The sequence below is a fragment of the Monodon monoceros genome, unplaced genomic scaffold, assembly GCF_005190385.1.
Source record: "Monodon monoceros isolate NGI ecotype Baffin Bay Population unplaced genomic scaffold, NGI_Narwhal_1 Super_Scaffold_15, whole genome shotgun sequence".
NCBI classification, from domain to species: Eukaryota; Metazoa; Chordata; class Mammalia; order Artiodactyla; family Monodontidae; genus Monodon; species Monodon monoceros.
The window spans coordinates 58275805-58295090 of NW_021703771.1; the positions used below are offsets into that span (position 1 = coordinate 58275805).

Consider the following 19286-nt stretch of genomic DNA (forward strand, 5'->3'; position numbering starts at 1 on the left):
GTCTATTGTCTCCTTAGGTAGGTTTATTCCTAGGTATTATATTATTTTTATTGCAGTGGTAAATGGGAGTGTTTCCTTAATTTCTCTTTCAGAGTTTTCATCATTAGTCTATAGGAATGCAAGGGATATCTGTGCCTTGATTTTGTATCCTACTACTTTACTAAATTCATTGATTAGCTCTAGTAGTTTTCTGGTAACATCTTTAGGATTCTCTATGTATAGTATCATGTTATCTGCGAACAGTCACAGCTTTACTTCTTTTCTGATCTGGATCCCTTTTATTTCTTTTTCTTCTCTGATTGCTGTGGCTAAAACTTCCAAAAGTATGTTGAATAATAGTGGTGAGAGTGGGCAGCCTTGTCTTGTTCCTGATCTTAGTGGAAATGCTTTCAGTTTTTCACCATTGAGGATGATGCTGGCTGTGGGTTTGTCATATATGGCCTTTATTATGTTGAGGTAAGTTCCCTCTATGCCTACTTTCTGGAGGGTTTTTATCATAAATGGGTGTTGAATTTTGTCCAAAGCTTTTTCTGCATCTATTGAAATGATCCTATGGATTTTATCCTTCTATTTTTTCATATGGTGTATCACATTGATTGATTTGCATATATTGAAGAATCCTTGCATTCCTGGGATAAACCCCACTTGATCATGGTATATCATATGCTTTTAATGTGCTGTTGGATTCTGTTTGCTAGTATTTTGTTGAGGATTTTTGCATCTATGTTCATCAGTGATATTGGCCTGTAGTTTTCTTTTCTTGTGACATCTTTTTCTGGTTTTGGTATCAGGGTGATGGTGGCCTCATAGAATGAGTTTGGGAGTGTTCCTCCCTGTGCTATATTTTGGAAGAGTTTGAGAAAGATAGGTGTTAGCTCTTTTCTAAATGTTTGATAGAATTCGCCTGTGAAGCCATCTGGTCGTGGGCTTTTGTTTGTTGGAAAATTTTTAATTACAGTTTCAATTTCAGTACTTGTGATTGGTTTGTTTATATTTTCTATTTCTTCCTGGTTCAGTCTTGGAACGTTGTGCTTTTCTAAGAATTTGTCCATTTCTTCCAGGTTGTCTGTTTTATTGGCATATAGTTGCTTGTAGTAATCTCTCATGATTCTTTGTATTTCTGCAGTGGCAGTTGTTACTTCTTTTTCATTTCTAATTCTGTTGATCTGAGTCTTCTCCCTTTTTTTCTTGATGAGTGTGGCCAATGGTTTATCAATTTTGTTTATCTTCTCAAAGAATCAGATTCCAGTTTTATTGATCTTTTCTATTGTTTCCTTCATTTCTTTTTCATTTATTTCTGATGTGATATTTATGATTTCTTTCCTTCTGCTAACTGTGGGTTTTTTTTTCTTCTTTCTCTAATTTCTTTAGGTGTAATATTAGATTGTTTATTTGAGATATTTCTTGTTTCTTGAAGTAGGATTGTATTGCTATATACTTCCCTCTTAGAACTGCTTTTGCTGAATCCCATTGGTTTTGGGTCGTCATGTTTTCATTGTCATTTGTTTCTAGGTGTTTGATTTCCTCAGTGATCTCTTGGTTATTTAGTAGCATATTGTTTAGCCTCCACGTGTTCGTATTTTTTACAGATATTTTCCTGTAATTGATGTCTAGTCTCATAGCGTTTCGGTGAGAAAAGATACGTGATACAATTTTAATTTTCTTAAATTTACCAAGGCTTGATTTGTGACTCAAGATATGGTCTATCCTGGAGAATGTTCCATGAGCACTTGAGAAGAAAGTGTATTCTGTTGTTTTTGGATGGAATGTCCTATAAATATCAATTAAGTCCATCATGTTTAATGTGTCATTTAAAGCTTGTGTTTCCTTATTTATTTTCATTTTGGATGATCGGTCCTTTGGTCAAAGAGGGGTGTTAAAGTCCCCTACTATTATTGTGTTACTGTCAATTTCCCCTTTTATGGCCGTTAGCATTTGCCTTATGTTGAGGTGCTCCTATGTTGGGTGCATAAATACTTACAATTGTTATATCTTCTTCTTGGATTGATCCCTTGATCATTATGTAGTGTCCTTCTTTGTCTCTTGTAATAGTCTTTATTTTAAGGTCTATTTTGTCTGATATGAGAACTGCTACTCCACCTTTCATTTGATTTCCATTTGCATGGAAGTTCTTTTTCCATCCCCTCACTTTCAGTCTGTATGTGTCCCTAGGTCTGAAGTGGGTCTCTTGTAGACAGCATATATATGGGTCTTGTTTTTGTATCCATTCAGCCAGTCTGTGTCTTTTGGCTGGAGCATTTAATCTATTTACATTTAAGGTAATTATGGATATGTATGTTCCTATTGCCATTTTCTTAATTGTTTTGAGTTTGTTTTTGTAGGTCTTTTCCTTCTCCTGTGTTTTCTGCCCAGAGAAGTTCCTTTAGCATTTGTTTTAAAGCTGGTTTGGTGGTGCTGAATTCTCTTAATTTTTACTTGTCTGTAATGATTTTAATTTCTCCTTCAAATCTGAATGAGATCTGTGCTGGGTAGAGTAATCTTGGTTGTAGGTTTTTCCCCTTCATCACCTTAAATATGTGCTGCCACTCCCTTCTGGCTTGCAGTTTCTGCTGAAAGATCAGCTGTTAACCTTATGGGGATTCCCTTGTATCTTATTTGTTGCTTTTCCCTTGCTGTTTTTAATATTTTTATCTTTGTATTGAATTTTTGATAGTTTGCTTAATATGTTTTGGCATGTTTCTCCTTGGATTTATCCTGTATGGGACTCTCTGCATTCCTGGACTTGATTGACTATTTCTTTTCCCATGTTACGGAAGTTTTCAACTATAATCTCTTCAAATATTTTCTCAGACCCTTTCTTTTTCTCTTCTTCTTCTGGGACTCCTATAATTCAAACGTTGGTGCGTTTAATCTTGTCCCAGAGGTCTCTGAGACTGTCCTCAATTCTTTTCATTCTTTTTCCTTTATTCTGCTCTGCAGTAGCTATTTCCACTATTTTATCTTCAAGGTCCCTTATCCGCCGTTCTTCTGTCTCAGTTACTCTGCTATTGATTCCTTCTAGAGAATTTTTAATTTTATTTATTGTGTTGTTCATCATTGTTTGTTTGCTCTTTAGTTCTTCTAGGTCCTTGTCAAATGTTTCTTGTATTTTCTCCATTCTATTTCCAAGATTTTGGATCATCTTTACTATCATTACTCTGAATTCTTTTTCAGGTAGACTACCTATTTCCTCTTCATTTATTTGGTCTGGTCAGTTTTTACCTTGCTCCTTCATCTGCTACATATTTCTCTGTCTTCCCATTTTGCTTAACTTACTGTGTTTTGGGGTTTCCTTTTCTCAGGCTGCAGGTTCATAGTTCCCATTGTTTTTGGTGTCTGCCCCCAGTGGGTAAGGTTCGTTCAGTGGGTTGTGTAGGCTTCCTGGTGGAGGGGACTGGTGCCTGTGTTCTGGTGGATGAGGCTGGATCTGGTCTTTCTGGTGGGCAGGACCGAGTCCGGTGGTGTGTTTTGGGGTGTCTGTGACCTTATTATTTTAGGCAGCTTCTCTGCTAATGGACGGAGTTGTGTTCCTGTCTTGCTAGTTGTTTGGCATGGGGTGTCCAGCACTGGAGCTTGCTGGCCCCTGAGTGGAGCTGGGTCTTATCATTGAGATGGAGATCTCTGGGAAAGCTCTCACCGATTGATACTACATGGGGCTGGGAGGACTCTGGTTGTCCAGTGTCCTGAACTCAGCTCTCCCACCTCAGGGGCTCAGGCCTGACACCAGGCTGGAGCACCAAGACCTCTCATCACCCTCTTGGGCATCAGCACAAGGCAGGAATAAGCTGCATTCTTTATTTATCCCTCCTATTTTTTCAGAACCTTTTCTTCAAGGAGAAATCTCTGGGTTCTGCAGGAACAGTGAGTTGTGACCATCAGGTAAATCTGAGACTAAACCAAGTTCACCCAAAGTGGTGATACTTATTTCCCTTGTAGGAGTCCACACGGTATTAAGATGCACTGTGGGAATACTATATTAGTAGCTACCATATCTTGGGTCCTGTGGATTACCTTGGGATCCAACAATCGTGCTTCCAGTATTCAGGCAACTTCTTTGAAAATCTATGTCCAAATGCAAACAAAGATGCAGTTATGCACAGCAGCTCTACTCATAATGGCTAAAATCTTGAAGAAATCAGAATGTCCTTCAATAGAGGAACACATAAGCAAATTGGCATACATCCATGTGAAGCCGAGTAAAATATGCCACCCCAAAATATCTGTCCATTGTCTTTTAATATTGTATATGATATCTTTTGCCATACAGAAGTCTTATGGTTGATACAGTAAAGTCAGTCTTTTTCTTTATTGCTTTTTAATATACATCTTAGGTAAGAGGGCTTCCCTACTCTAAGATTATTTTTTTTTCCTTCATTTTCTCCTATTGATTTTACACATCTTATTTTGCATAAAGTTCTTTGACCTCCAAAATTTATTTTTGTACATGTGTTAAAACTGCTATATAATTTACTACCTTTTCCTCTATTTGTATTACTATGTCTGTGAGTTGTCTGATCATATTTTTCACTCATTTTTCTGTTGGGCTGATAAAGACTATATTCTGCCCCGATAATTTGTTGGAATAGCTACTTCTATCCTTTCCATATTGAACTGAAATGTCCTCTTTATCATATACCACATTATATTTTAGCCATGGCTCTATTTGTATATATTCTGTTCTGACCTACTTGACTACTTCTCTGCTAATATAACACTATTTTATTTACTGTGAGTTTTAAAAATAATGTTTATTCTTAAAAAGTTATCTCCACTTTTCTTATGTATTTTATTTTTAAATGAAGTTTAGAATCAACTTGTCAAGTATCATCTACAATCTTATGGGGAATTCATTGCATTTATAGATTAATTTGGAGGCAATTTTTATTTTTATAATAATGAGGCCTTGTATCCAGGAACAAGGTATCCCCATTTATTCAGGTCTTTTTGCGTGTGATTCATTAATGTTTTATATAGCTCTTTTTTTTTCATATAAGTTTTACACCATTTATGCTGAGCCTATTTCTAGTCATTTAAATTATTTTTTCTAGTGTGAATGAAAATTTTCCAGTTATTCCAGTAACCAGTTATTTTTAGTTTGAAAAGAAAAACTGTTAACTGTTAAAAATATTTATCTTATGCTGAGTGAAATAAGTCACAGAAAGACAAATACTGTATGATATCACTTATATGTGGAATCTAAAAAATACAAGCTAGTTCAACAGCAGAAAAGAAACAGACCTACAGATATAGAGAGGAAACTAGCGGTTACCAGTTGGGGGTGGGCCAGAGGGTCAATACAGGGGTGGGGAAGTGAAAGGTACAAACTGTTGGGTGAAAGATAGTCTCGAGGATGTATTGTACAATGCGGGGAATATAGCCAATATTTTGTAATAACTTTAAATGGAAAGTAGGCTTTAAAATTTGTATTAAAAAATTAAAAGACTATAAAAAATTTATCTCAAACATGAGTAGCTTAATGAAATGAATTTCTTATTTGATTCTCATAAATTTTCTTATGTATAATCATAATGTCTGCAAAAGTAACTTGTCTCTTTGCTATGTGTATCCTTCTTTTATTGCCATCTTTTTGCATTAGCCAGAACCTCCTGAGCAGTGTTGAATAACCATGTTGCTAACATATGTCTATGTCTTTTCCTGTCTTTAATGGGAATGGCTTTAATGTTTCATCCTTAACATGGTGTTTTTTGCTAGTAGCTGATGAAGAATTTTTATACTACAGCCATGATATATGTGAGCATATCAAAGTTTAGAGTAAAGAATTGAGCACAATATGTTGGAAAGACCTCAGCTCTTAGAATAACCAGCTTGGAATTCTGGCTTCATCACTTACTGGCAGTATGATACTGAAAATGATACTTTCTGAATCTGTTTCTACATCTAAAATAGGAAGATAACGATACACATAAGGATAGCTCTATTATGAGCAATTAAAGAGATATGTCAACAAGCTCCCAAAATGCTTGATATAGGTTGGACTCAATAAATCTAGATTCCCAAACGGATCCCAGAGGACTTGGGCAACAGAGAAAGCCAAGTAAAAAGCAGCATACCATTTATTGTATTCCTTCTATCCTCCCACTCTTTGTTGAGAGCACGTGACTTACTAACATAATGTATTGCACATTTAATTTCGCTAAAATGGAATCTCTAAGGCTGGCTCCACACTGTAACTAAATCAATTATACAACAAATGAGTGAGCCTACTAAGTGTGAATTTTTAAAAATTTACAAATGTATCAGAAAGACAAATATCTTTCAGAGCTGCATAAAGTTGATTAACTCTGTATATCTACAAATAGAAAAAAAATCTCATTACACTAAACCTTTTTATTTTAAGGTCCAAATGGCTTCATCAAGATTTGAGAAGTCATCCAGGAGTGTTTGAATCCAAGGTAAGGGTCACTTTATTATGAAGGTTTATTAGTGTTGTTAGGGACAAGTTACTGCTAAATTAATCAATATAATTAAAAAAGAAACAAGCTTATTATGAAGTACTTTATACATGTTCGAATTTTGCTAACTTAGAAGGACAGAGGCCAGTCCCCACATGGACAAAAGTTTATTTCTTCTACTGAGCTCTAGTCACAGCTAATAATCATAATAGTTTGAATGGCCCTACACAGTTTTTCAAATTGGGCAAGTCCCATCCTGTCATTTGTAATTTGAGTGGCAAATATCTACACACATACCTATTATTTGTTTTTTCTTTTTCAGCATCAGATGGGTTTTATTTCAGATCAGTTTTATTTTTTCTTCTTCCACTTTTATGGAGATATCATTAAAATACAGCACTGTATAAGTTTAAGGTGTACAGCATAATGATTTGACTTACATACCTCATGAAATGATTACCACAATAAATTTAGTGAAACACCAATCATCTCATAGAAATATAAAATAAAAGAAGAAAAATATCTTTTTCCTTGTGATGAGAACTCAGAATTTACTCTCTTCACAACATTCATATATAACATGCAGCAGTGTTGATTATATTAATCATGTTGTACACTCTATTAGTTGTTAGTTACAACATTCACTGTGATTTTGTGGCTTTTAGAGAAATGCTCATTTCATGTAAGTCTCAGTTTCCAAATATAAAACATGGAACATGTGATGAAACATGTTTTAATCTACCCAGGTAGGTGGGTGAATCCCTTTGAGCATGGACCACGCTTTCTGTGACTTGTACCCCCATAAAATTCAGCAGAGAATTCAGAACACAATATGTGCTTCCATAGATATTTTAATGACAGTTAATGAAAACAATACTTGAGTGGTTTAGGGAGTTTGGCAAATTTTGAAGTTTGTTTTTCCAAAGAGATTTTATGTTATTTGTTGATAGAGATATAAATTACTCGTGTCTGTAATAGCAACAAACACTAGTTGAGCGAGTGGTTTGTGAAAAACAACTATTTGATTGCTATCAAAACAAAGTTTATTGAGTGAACTGCAATTAAAAATAAAATAGGGTAAAGTATAAAGAAGTGTAAACTTAAAAATAAGTAGGTCCCTTACAAGAAGATAGATTAGCTAATAAACTCAGGGGAATATTGTTAGAAAATTGTTATGTAAGTGAGTAATGTCTATAATGGTTGATAGTCCAGCTTAAAAATTTTAGGGGGCAGAGGTAATGCCCTTCATGTACCTTCACGTTCAGAAAGCTTGATGACCTTCTCTTTGAGCGGCGGGGGCATTCCCTTTTGTTCTCCAAATGCACAATCATACATCCTGAATCAGATCCACTGAGATTAATGACTGTGTCGGTGTTGAAAGCTTGAGGACAGCCAATTGCTGTTAATATACTGAAAGCCAAATATGTTTTAAAAGAGTGTGGTTGGTCCTTGAATTGTGGACGCTGAGAATATTTGAAGGCCAGTGAGCAAAATCTCCAAAGGAGAAAGAAATGGTTTTATTTTTCACATAACCTATCAAAGGTGAGTTTTGCTGCGTTCAAGCAAATCAAAATGATTATAGGCGACTTATTGCTGCAAAGATGTTTTGTGTGCATGTGTGTGTGTGTGTGTGTGTGTGTGTGTGTGTAAGTGTACACACATCAGCAAGACTTTTCTCTTTCCAAGAGGAAAGCTATTTCTATATTCCCTTAATGTGAGACTTGTGATTTCCTCAATTTTCAGTCCAACTGGGAAGTTTCTCTTTTTCCACGTGTCCCCAGACACAGGAGAAAGCTTAAGGAGAGTGACACAGGCAGGGGCCCGTGGCCTGGCTTCTCCCCCTTCACTGCCTGCCTTCTGGGGCCTGGCCTGGTGTATGGCCGCTGTTTATACCTGCTGAAGTGCTTTCAGTGTTTGCGTTGGCGCTGCCACCTTACGTGCTAGAGCCCCAAGCCATTCATGAGGTCTGTCCCAGAGCTTTGAAAACTGCAAGCTGGCGCTGGGGCGAGAGACTGTCTCTCTCATTTTTTGGGTGAACTCCATGTTTTTTCCAAGAGGTTAGATCACTGTCGCAGTCCAGCCTTGCTAGACAGAATGTAACAGTTACTGTTGGAGACACTCTGAACTTTTAAGGGCAAAAGGCAGAGGGGGAAGGGAGAGAGGAAAAAGCTCAAGGTCAACTTAACAGCTTAAAAGTGAACATTTTTATATCTGGTAAACAAAGGTTTTTACGGAACTGGAAAACTTTATCACCAAGGAAGTAAAAAATTATATATATCACTTCTTGTTATGGCAAGAGGCTATGTAGTTCCAGAGTTCCCAATTCCATCCCAAGTCTTGTTTGAGACCAGACCAGATTAATCAGTGGTCATGGCAGGGGTGTTAGGAGTGATGTAATTTTTGTAGAAATTTACCTGGCTCTCTCCCTGGTTCTTTCATTGGCCCTAATGATTTTTAGAAGATGTGTCTTCTTCAAAAGTGGCAAAATTAGGAAAACTCTGACACCTGCTTGTCCCCTGCCCACCATTCTTGGCTTTTCCTTCCCTGTGCCCATTTTTTGTAGTATTAGAAATATCCCAGCTGTTTTTTGGCTACGATTTATCTCCCCTCATCTCTTTCCATGGGAAGTCTTGGTTGATGGGAGAAATTTTATTTTGAGTATATAAGCTTGGGTGTGACTAGAATTATTTATTTTCCTTCTATTTGTGTGTCTGTGTGAATGAATATGATATAGATGTATAAAAGAAATCATATATGAGAAACTAGTAAATTATTAAAATGTTTTACACCAAAGTGTAACAACATCCAAATAAAAAAGTAGACACATGGAAGAATTGAAGTTTAAGGCTGAATATGACTGAATTCCAAGGTTCATAGCAACTTTGTTTACAGGAAAACATAAGAGAGCCCTTGTTACACCCTCTTCCCCACCTCTGACCCCCAGTGAAGTACAAGGTCTGTGTTCTTATAAATATGTTAAGAATTTCATCTGTAATGTTTGTCTATGAAGAGCATAAAAATGCCTTTGAATGGAGTAAATGCCAATCTTATTTCACCAACCCAAGGGAAAAAATTCCTACTCTTGGTTTCCACCTAGAGAAATGCTAGTGAGAGATGAATAAGCTCTCCTAGACTCTTCAAGGTATTGGGTCAAACTCAGTGGTCTTCCGTTTTACAGTTCTACCCCCTTCTTCATATTTCATTCCCTAACCTGACTCATGCTGTTTGTCTGATAAGGCTGAAGGATGTCTACACCGAACATTTAATTTGACCTTGTCTGGAAGCAATACCATTAGAGTCTTATATTAATTTTAATGTGATATGGCTGTTCCAACATATGGGACGACTTTGTTTGTCATTCAAGAGATTTATTGATGTAATGTGTATTCCCTGGTCCTTTCATGAAAAAATGTTTATACCTGTGGGCATATCCAGATGGCAGTGAATGACTCGCATTCATGAGAACAGCATTCAGCAATTCATGGTTGCCAAGGTAAGCAGCAAAGGCATGCCCTCTGTACTCTACTGCCTTGTAAAGAAATAGCCTCTAAGGTAACAGACTAGTACCCTTGAGGCCAGCGTTCCCTAGTGTTTTAGACTTGGTGAGTAGGTGGAGGGGAAGAGAAGAGCCAGAGGGACGACATGAACTAATACCAAGGAAAGCAGTTTTTTGTTACTGTTCTGGCAATTTTAAAAGGGGAAAGAGTTGAGGGAAGAGGAGGGGGTTCAGAATGTTCCACTTTCGGTCTCAATAGAGATTTAATTTGGATCTGCCCCGTGCGTTGTGAGCGTGATGCCCCTTTCATAGGTTAATTTCAGGGACACAGGCAGCTAATGGTCCAAGGCATGACTGAAGGGACAGGCTCTAGGCTGTCACAGGCTGTGACTGTCAGGTGGTAAATAGGCAGGCGCTCTGATTCTCTGGGAATTTGTGGCATTTTTAGGATTGATATTTTTTTCTGTACTGTATCCCCTTACTGCTATCATTGCAATGGTAAAATGTAACCTGAACAAGTGTTATCCAGGAGATATTGCTGGCCTGGACTTAACAGTCTTGATGGGAAGGATTTTTTCATTCGATCACCTTCAAGTGCAGAAAATTATCAGGTGACAGCTTTTAGTTCTTACAGCCAGTGGCAGTGTAGATGTGAACCCGGTAGGTAATGCTAGGATATTATATCCTTTAGCCCACGGTTACAGCTTAAATACATGATATATTGCGGGAGGCGGGGGGGGGGGGTTCCATCGAATTAGAGAGGTTCTCACATTAAAAGAAGACAATGGTTTCTAATAACTGAGTTTGCATTTTGGTGTTATTGGAGAAAAAGAGCGGTCCTTAAACATCACAAAAGGAGCCTGGATTATAGAAACATAACAGCTTGCTTTGGCTAGCTCTCTTCTTGTCAATATTGTTCAGGTGTTATTGAAATGGCCTTGGAGGTGGGAGGAGCAGGGACTGGCATATATGTTAGTTTTGAAACCCAAACAGACCATAATGAATGTATCTGGTTGGACTGGCATAATGTCAAATCCATTCTTAACACCAAATAGTAAGTGAATTACGACACGCTAACAAAAAGTCAGTTTGGGTTAGAAGAACTTACCATTTGTTCGAATTCTTTCCCTTTGGTTTACTATCAAACCAAGAAGTATATTTAACAGGATGGTATTTAACAGAGAAGGACACAGTGAATAGACTGTGTCTTTAATGCTCCCTCATGTGACATGGCAGAGGGTCAGTGGAGGGGTCATTGCAGCCTTGACAGCAGCCCACTAGGTCACGAGGGCAATGAAACTGCCCCTTTTTCATTAACCCCTTTGATTGGGGTCCAGCAGCCTGGGAGATGGACCCATTCACACTCACAGAATCTACTGCCATATAAAGGATTCCTTGCTGTACACCCGCTAAGATAGTACAGTGGTCTCCTCACCGTATCACCTAGTTACAGAGGCCTGGGCCCGGTCCGCAACAGCAAGATCATACAGCCTTAACCACAAGAGGCCCTGGAAGCCATCGGTCACTTCTGATATTGAAGTGTTATCCATTCCCTGAAAAATTGTATTAGGTAGAGGGAGGGTGAACTGAAGAAAGCCTTCCTGAGGCCTCAAAACAGGGAAGGCTATAGAGATATCCTCTTAAGAGCCTGATTACTAAACCCTGTATAAAAACAGAATAATAGGACTCAAAGGGACTTCATAAGATTCACTTGTTTAAGAGTCTGCCTTTAAGCAGGTGACTAAGTTATCCAGGAAAGAGAATTAGTTATTCCTTTCTCAATATTTTCAGAGGGAAACACTACACATAATCCACTGAAAGGTAATTCCGTGTTTTGGCCCTCCAAAGATATATTGTGTGAAATTAAAATCCTAGCTTTAAAAGTCAAGCTTCTTTCTTACTGTTCATTAGCTGTGCATAAACGCTCTATAACTCTACTCAATACAAATTGGATATATTCCTAAAATTTCCTGGCAAATGAATTTACAGGAGTCACCAATTTGCGTACAGATTCCAGTTCATAAGGATGTTTGGAAATTTGCCGCCTATGTAGAAATGTTTTATTTTTAAAGATTGATTGATTGATTGATTTAATTTATTTTTGGCCGCGTCAGGCCTTAGTTGCGGTATGCAGGATCTTTGCTGAGGCACGCGAGATCTTTTGTTGCGGCGCACAGGCTCTTCACTGTACCACCAGGGCAATCCCTGTAGAAATGTTTTAGATAATGATAATAGTATTTGTTGTATGCTTGCCATGTGCCAGATATAGTTCTAAGTGCTCAGTGTGTATTAATTCAGTTGTTCCTCTTTAATAACCATATTAGGTAGGTACCATCTTTCACAGATTATTAAAATCGAGGCACAGGAAAATGAAATAACTTATCTAAGGATCACACTGATAGCAAATAGAAGAGTCAAGAATTAAACCTATCCTGACTTGAGAGCATAATACACCCAAGTGGTGATGATTCTGCCACTTAGTAAAGGCTGAGTTTTTTTATTAAGTATTCAACCTCCCTCAGAAGGGCCTTTCAGATATATTAAGCTCTTGAAATGGAGCATTCTTTGAATAGAATTGCAAAATCTATCACTATGTTTAAGACTGTGTGTGTGTGTGTGAGTGTGTGTGTGTGTGTGTGTGTTGTGTGTGTGTGTGTAAATGCTCTCCAATTTCCTCAGCCCCATTCAGTTTTTTTGTTTTTGTTTTTCTTTTACTTAGAACAAGGCATAACATAAAGGGTATGAAAAAGCTTCTCCCATATCCTCCTAGATCTTAAAGGGGAGACAAAGTTGCATATTGATAGCACTTTAGGTTCATAAAGGATTAGAATGGAAAAGTAGACTTGATGGTGCCAGGCTTTTCATTTCAGGGGCAGAGCAAGCTAAGAAAGGACTGGCCTGGGGCATAGCGTGGTAGACCAGATGGCAGTGCTGGAGAAAAGGCAGCATGATGAGCAGGGAAGTGTCAAGAAATAATTCATCTGAGCTCACATTTTTCCCCTCTTTCCATTCCTTCATTTCATGCCATCATTAGACTTGTCCCATATAATCCACTTTGGAGAGAAAGATGAGGAAAAGAGAAAATCTAGAGATGTTAGGACACTTCCCCTAGCCAAGGGAGAATTTGTGGCAAGAAAAGTTTGGGATGGGGAGAAAAGCATTGGAGACTATTTTAGTAGGGGAAGGGGACTGACTACATGTAGCTGGATGGGTTTTTTTTTTTTTTTTTCCTCTCTCTCTCTTTTTGTAATCATCTCTTGTAGCTTCCAGGGAGGTGATATTTGGAAATGAGTCCAAACCCAGCTTAAAAAAATGAGTGGCCTCTCTTTTCTCAGCATTGGGAGATTTATTGATTGCCTCTTCTGATTTTGGTCTATAACAACACCACTAGCATTGAGTGGTTTCTGAGTATGTCCAGGAGCCAGGCTATGAATTCCAAAAGATAATGAGGCCAGAGTACGCTGAAGAGAAAAATAAGTAGGCTTTCTTCAGTGGGACCTGAGGGACATCTTCTGTAATTCTATAAATCAACATTAGAATTATGACTAGAAAGAAAAAGACTGCAGTGGAAAAACATGTGAGATATATTCTACATTGACTACCTCAACTTCCTTCGTCGACTCGGGATGACATTAAGGACACAAAGAGAGTAATGATTAATTTTTTTAAACTCGGGATGACATTAAGGACACAAAGAGAGTAATGATTAATTTTTTTAAATGAGAAATTTAAACTCTTTGTCTGCAGCTATAGGAACTTCTTCAGGATCTCAGATATGAGGCTTCATTTGTTTTATAGTTGGGTTCAAATTTAATGGCTTAGCAGATTGTCATTTTTACGTTTATTGTATTGTAATTATTGATTTAAATATATTTTTGTGCATGACAGTGAACACATTGATTTTAAGACACATTCTGATTTCAAGACATTGAAATGTAATTTAGAATCAAGGAAGTGTGGTTTTATATGAAAGGCAATATTAATATTTCATCATTTTAGCTCACTACTTTTCACTAGTGAAATTCTGGTTAGATCTGTCAAAAATAAATTTAAATTTACTTAGTTTTCATATTTTGGTGGAAGCTTCTTACATGATGTGATAAATAAAATTTGGATGCTATAATAAAATAATCATGGGAAAGCCTCAACTTTGTCTTCTAGAAAATATTTTCACTCACTGAATTCCAATTAAAATTATGTGTTTGTAATTTATGTAATTTCATCTTAGCAATGAGGAAACATTTTTACAGGATGCAGTGTGATGGAGTAGAAAGCAGCCTGAATTGGGAAGCAAGTAATTGGGGTTTTAGTGTGTGCTCTGCTATGTGTGTGATATTCAGGCAAGTCAGGTTGAAATCCCTTGGGTCTTTTCAAGGCTTCAGGAGCCTCAGATTTACCATTAACCCCATTATATTTATTTCACTCGTTTCCATTTAATTAATAAAACTGACTAGAGAGAACCGTTTCAAATTACTTATATTTATTATAGGATTATTCAATATAAAAAGAATTACCCATTAACTCATTTACTTTATGAAGACTAAAGCTTCCTTTTAGGTAAGGGTTAAAGGCAATGATATCTATCTAGGTAAATACCTGCAATGATCCTTTAGTCGCCTCATATGTGGGGATGCTCTTGGTCTCTTTTCTGTTACTGCCTGGGCCACCCAGGGGGACTGGATCCTGGAAGAAGACTCCTTTCAAAGTGCAGTCCAGGGCCTTGGGCTGGAGCCTTGATCTTCCAGCTATAGGAGTGTGGAGGGATATCATACTCCCCTGCAGTGAGAGCAGTGTCCTCACTGACTACAAGAGCTCCAGCTTTGTTTTCATAGCCTGTGAAGGGGAACTCCCTTTTCCTAAGGTTTCCTTAGAGATGTTGCAGTTCACAGCCTTGCCATGATTGATTGCATGCAAATTACACTAGTATGTTGATCCTAGAGATGTTGGTGCAAGTTCTGGTCTGGCTGCCCTCACCCATATAGCAGGAGATGTAATAGATTAGAAAATTAGTTAATTCGTTTCAATTTTATGTTGATGCTACAATATGATTGCACTTAGGCAGCCCTTCTATATAGCTGTTTCATTTAGAACTAGGACTCAAGTCATGATTCATACATTCAACAGTCATACAATCAATAAAATGAAGGGGCTGGGCTTGGGTCTCTTTATGATCTAAATAAATAAACGAATACAGTATCTCTAAATTCTCTCTCTGATCCAAATAAATATCATGGAAAATATTCCTAAATCTACAATCCAAAAATCTGATTAGATAACAAAGTATTCCTTACCTGAATGCATGGTACCAGAAGATTCCCCTTAGTTGCAAATATAATTGCCTGGAAGTTTACTTTTAAATATTTTTATTAAGGTAAAAGAGAAAGAGGAGTACAGGGGCATAGTGAAGTAGCATGAAAAAATCAAACTATCTCCTCACAATTTTGTCTCTAACTGTGCTAATTATGAGTATCAGCATGAAGTGCAGTCTTAAAAAAACCTCATCTTTTGAGTGTGAGTTGATGTAGAGCAAATTTGAGAGAATTTTTCCCAAATGTATATAAATATTCAAAAACACATAGAGAATGCTGGTTGCCATAGCTGACTTTTATCCTGATGACTGGAATGGGTCATTCCCAATCAGAAATGGCCGGAAGACCTAGGTACAATATAACAATGCATGGAATCTGTAGTGCTATTTAAATACTAATGATTAACAATAGTAAAAGCTGTTAGTATGGTTCTGCAAGTTCCCCTAATTAGTTTATATTATATACATTGGTCCAATTAAAAATGAAGATTAAAAAACTGGAAAAATGATCTTTTTCCTCTCTCACTACTCAGAAATTTTTTCTCATTTTCACTCTAAAAGCATTAACCTATAATCACTTCAACTTCAATGCTTTTCTGTTCCACTTAAAAATAAAAGCGAAAGAACTACCAAATTTTGGCCAAGAGATTATTTATTTATTCATATCGGTTTAAAGCCTCCTTTAGAGGTCTCTGTGACCTGAGGGATATGAAAGTAGGATGCTTTTATAAAACACTATCCCACTTATGGTCTTTTGTGAAAGTGAAGAGACTTTTCCATTTTTATTGTTATTATTATTTTATTTATAAAGAGACTTGTGTCCACTTTTTCAATGTTAATAGCAATCAATTACTACAACTGAACTAGCATTTATTGCCATTATTTCTAATTACTACTTGAAATAGATATAAGTAGATACTTTCATAATAAAAAATAGGTTAATTTATGTTGATTATCAAATTGTTTTGGGAACGCCTGAAAAAATTCAGCTATTTTTTTAGTTTCCAGAGAAATCCAAGTCTATGTCTCTTTCGTCCCATCTGAGAGATTATCTGATTGGAAAATATTTCCCCCATTACTAAGGTCATATCTGCTATGAGGCCAGTATTTTTATATGTATAATAAACACATTATATTTAGCATATTTCAAAAGTCCATAGCTTTGCTAGTGTTTCATCCCACAAGGAAGAGCTCCAGATAAACATGTATGACCTGTTGCACCCAAAATGAATTATGGAAGACTACAGTAAAACTGATTGTCCAAAGAAAATAAAGACTTCCAAATGGAGAAAAAAAATGTGAGTAACTAAGTTCCTGAGGTCCAACTTCTGTTCTGTAAAGTAGGTTCTAATGTCTAAGGAGCCATGTAACCTTCGGTTAAACATAAAACATCTGTCTAGTCTCTTGACAATTAAAATAATTTATTGTTGAGAAGCCCTTATGAAAACCTATTAGGGAGTCTGTTATGCTCATCAATAACATACCCTCAGAGGCTGTGTCTACACAATGATGAACAATGGAATGAAACAAAAAGGTTGCTTCCAAATAGCTAAAATACACACGTTATTCCCCCTAGTTTCCTTTTCCTTTCATTCTTTCTTCCTTTCTTCCTTCCTTCCTCCCTCCCTTCCTTCCTTTTTTATATTTATTTATTTATTTGGCTGCACTGGGTTTTAGTTGCGGCATGCAGGATATTTTAGTTGAGGCATGCGGGATCTAGTTCCCTGACCAGGGATCGAACCCGGGTCCCCTGCACTGTGAGCACAGAATCTTAATCACTGGATCATCAGGGAAGTCCCCCCTGGTTTTCATCATAATTTCTGTCATTTAATTATTTTATTGTGGTAAAATATGTATAATTATGTAATTTACCATTTTTACCATTTTAAATGCATAGTTGAGTGGTATTCCTTACACTATTGTGCAACCATCACCATTATCCATCTCCAGAACTTTTTAAACCCAGTATACTGAAACTCTATATCCACTGAACAATAACTCCTCATTCCCTCCTCTTCCTAGCCCCTGGTAACCACTACTGTTCTCCTTTCCATCTCTATGCATTTGACTCTTCTAGGTACCTCATGTAAGTGGAATCATACAATAGTTATCCTTTTATGTCTGGCTTATTTCACTTAGTTTAATATTTTCAAGGTTCATCCATGTTGTAACATGTATCAAAAGCCATAATAAAGTTCTCTAAACTCTGAAAAGTAAAGGATCTTTATAACAAGAAGGATCTTGTGGAAGAGGTGAACATTTGATTTGATAATGGAACTAGTTTGTGGTTTTATTTTTAATCAGGGACTCTAAAGTTACGTTTCAAGAATGATGTCACACTCCCCTTCACACCAGTCAAAAGAGCATGGAAATTCACAAACTCACATCTAACACTATGCAAAATGTGTTCTGTGGTCTCTCTACTTCCTTGGCTTTTAGTTTATTTAATAGTCATTGCCTGGATATACCCACTATCTTAGCAGCTTGCCCTCCCTATTTAAAAATGCTTTTAAAAATAGTATTTTTAAAAATTTAATTTAAACAAATGGGTATTTACTAGTATTAACCATGACCTCAGGGCTATGCTATGCTATATTGAGGCTACTTTTAGAGGGCAAAATATACATAAGATATGGTCCTTGCACTTGAACGGATTAAAAATTTTCAGGAGAAATAACATGCATAGTCATGAAACTGTTAATAATAAAACACAATAGAAGAGAATTAAGAGGCAGTGTTGTAGTATTGATGGAAAATTGCCTGGAAGCCAGGACCCTGAGTCTAGTTTGGACCCTGCTCATACCTAGTTGTGAAATCTTGGGCAAGACACCACTGTGACCTTGTTGTCCTTACTGTAAAATGAGTATGTTAAGTTGGATCAGCATGAAAGGCCCTCCTGGCCTTTGAGTCAGAAGAGATCATATGAGTTTAAGAGGAGGACAGTTGTTCAAGAACTCAGCAAGGAAGCAGGATATAAACTGGGACTTGGAAGATGAATGGGCTCTGTTGCCATTTGGCGGGGGGTAAATGATTCCTCCTATTTGATCATAAACTTCTCAAGGGTGGGCATGGTGCTTTGTTCAGTTTTGTATCATTCTAGCACCTTGTGCAGTGCTAGTAAGTTTCCAAAACCCCTGAAACACTTTTCCAGAGGCAGGATTAACTGTCAATCCCAAGCTCATCCAAGGCATTCTGTACCCACCCCTTATCACCCTTGCCACCAGGTATAACTTTTTATTTATCTGTTTGTCTCTTTGAAAAGCAGGGATTATGTCTTTGATCTCTATCTCCAGTGTCCATCACAGTTCCCCACCTATAGTAGGAGCACATTAAGTTTTTGTTGATTGAGTGAATGAAAGAATAAAGACAGAAAAGAAGGTATACGTTTTTGAGTAGAGAAGCAATATAATGAAAACTCTGCTTGAGGGAAATGAGTCAAGCAGGCATGTGAGGGAACGATTGGTAATAATAATTATTAATACGGCATCATCAACATCAAAAAGTATGCATTATGTCGGTGTTTTTGTGCAGTATTGTAAATAAATGCTACTAGAAAGATAGCTATTGATTAGGTTTTACTATACTATACTAAAACAGCCCAGATTTTCCTTTATGGTATGTATCATAGTTTATAGTTATATACTTTGTGGTCTTTGCATCTCACATATAATATGTAAACTCCATGAAGGCAGGGGCTGTGGTGGTTTTGTTCACTGGTGAATCCCTAATATCCAGCATACTCCCTGGAATATACTTAGTTTTCTATTACATATCTGTTGAAATAATGAGAGAAAACAAGTTAAGGAAAGGTTGCAAATGCAAATTCAAGCAGAAGCAGGTAATTAAATCTAAAACTTTAAAAATTAAAAAAATTTACCTTTCAACATACAGGAAATAACACAAACTGCTGGGGTTACTCAGAGAGATCTGGGCTAGATTATTAATTTTCATTGTATCCCTTTAATTGGTTCACATAAAACTTCCTGTAGGAAAGCAGTTTTAGATCCATGTTTCTTGAGAATAACAAAAGATGCACAAATTTGTTGGTGAAAATAACCACATTTAAAAT

General features: G+C 36.8%; 1 long non-coding RNA gene across 4 annotated transcripts in view; it reads left to right on the forward strand.

The window, feature by feature from the left end:
* The window catches only part of LOC114895939, a 187223-nt gene that overhangs the window by 67036 nt on the left and 100901 nt on the right, over positions 1-19286 (forward strand). For all 4 annotated transcript variants that reach the window (XR_003793665.1, XR_003793664.1, XR_003793667.1 and 1 more), the window contains exon 5: positions 6359-6413. This is a non-coding gene — a long non-coding RNA (uncharacterized LOC114895939). The remainder of the gene's footprint in view (positions 1-6358; positions 6414-19286) is intronic.